Below are 291 nucleotides of genomic sequence, written 5' to 3'. Positions count from 1 at the left end.
AAAGATACAAATATAATTTTAGTTTGTTTGCAAATGAGAGTTTCAATTTAATTTTGTTTTTTAAATTTCATTTTCTCACATGTAACTCCTACTCTTACCAATATTTTTTTCATACCCACATGGTTTTATATAAAAGAAATTACTACATTTAGCGTTACAGGTCAAGGAATAGTGTGACACCAACTCTGTTTGAGAATTAATCTAAAATTTAGGTATCATAATAACAAATATAAAATTACTATTTTAATCTTTTCATATATATATATATATATATATATATATATATATATA

The sequence above is a fragment of the Theobroma cacao genome, chromosome 2, assembly GCF_000208745.1.
Source record: "Theobroma cacao cultivar B97-61/B2 chromosome 2, Criollo_cocoa_genome_V2, whole genome shotgun sequence".
In the NCBI taxonomy this organism is placed as follows: Eukaryota; Viridiplantae; Streptophyta; class Magnoliopsida; order Malvales; family Malvaceae; genus Theobroma; species Theobroma cacao.
Note: the sequence above shows the minus strand (reverse complement) of the source record.